Consider the following 958-nt stretch of genomic DNA (forward strand, 5'->3'; position numbering starts at 1 on the left):
CACTCAAAAACAGTTGAACAATCATAATTTTTTTAAGTTGGAATTTGCTTATGGACAACTGAGTGCACGGGTTCAGCTTTGTATGAATGTTTGTGTGTAGATTAAACCTCAGGAAAGAAGACATACTAATTTAGGAATGGTTAGATTTGGTTTTTTTTTTATTCATCTGATATTAGTAGTTATGTTAGGTTAGGATTTTGTATTAATTGATTATATTAATCCACCAAAGGTGGAATACAATGAACTTGGTATAACTTTGACACTTTAGAGTTAAGTCATACCTACGTACAAACAGCACGTTGTCCGCGTTCTACCGTAGGTAGATTGCCTACCTGATAATATACTGCTGCGAATCAGAATTTTTACTCCGGGAAACGGAAAAGTTAAGATACATTTTGAACACCATACACCGAATATTAAATAACGAATTGTACAAAGTTCGGTTCATATAGACTAGGTACATTTAACGGGCAACGAAGTGCAAAAATGTATAACAGTTCATCAATCGAGAACGCTAAAACGGCTGGTCCGATTTGGCTCAAATTTTTTTTAAGATGTTCGTAACTGCTAGGAGAAAGTTTTTACGAAATAAAATTTTAGGAAAATCCACCGGAAAGGTAGGAAATCTCAAATCTGTATGTCAAAAATACAACAGTGGCGCAACAGTGCATTATATTATATTGGATGATATTGGTTAATCGGGCATGTTTGTTGATTTCATATTATATAAAAATGAATCGCAGAATGTGTTGCCAAGCGCAATAATTCTACTGTACGTGTGTTGTGACTGAACTCCTCCTAAATGGTTAGACCGATTTGAATGAATTTTTTGTATGCGTTTGCTTTTATTCATCTGATTTTAGTACGGTTAGGTTAAGTTAAGATTTTGTATTAATTGATTAGGTATATAAATCCACCATAGGTAGAATACGACAAACTTGGTGTACTTTGATACTTT

The 958-nt window shown here is 33.6% G+C and overlaps 1 protein-coding gene across 1 annotated transcript in view; it reads right to left on the reverse strand.

Moving 5' to 3' along the window:
- The window catches only part of LOC103312026, a 2496-nt gene that overhangs the window by 597 nt on the left and 941 nt on the right, over nt 1-958 (reverse strand). The window lies entirely within an intron of this gene.

Source organism: Acyrthosiphon pisum, chromosome A2 (genome assembly GCF_005508785.2).
Source record: "Acyrthosiphon pisum isolate AL4f chromosome A2, pea_aphid_22Mar2018_4r6ur, whole genome shotgun sequence".
Lineage (NCBI taxonomy): Eukaryota > Metazoa > Arthropoda > Insecta > Hemiptera > Aphididae > Acyrthosiphon > Acyrthosiphon pisum.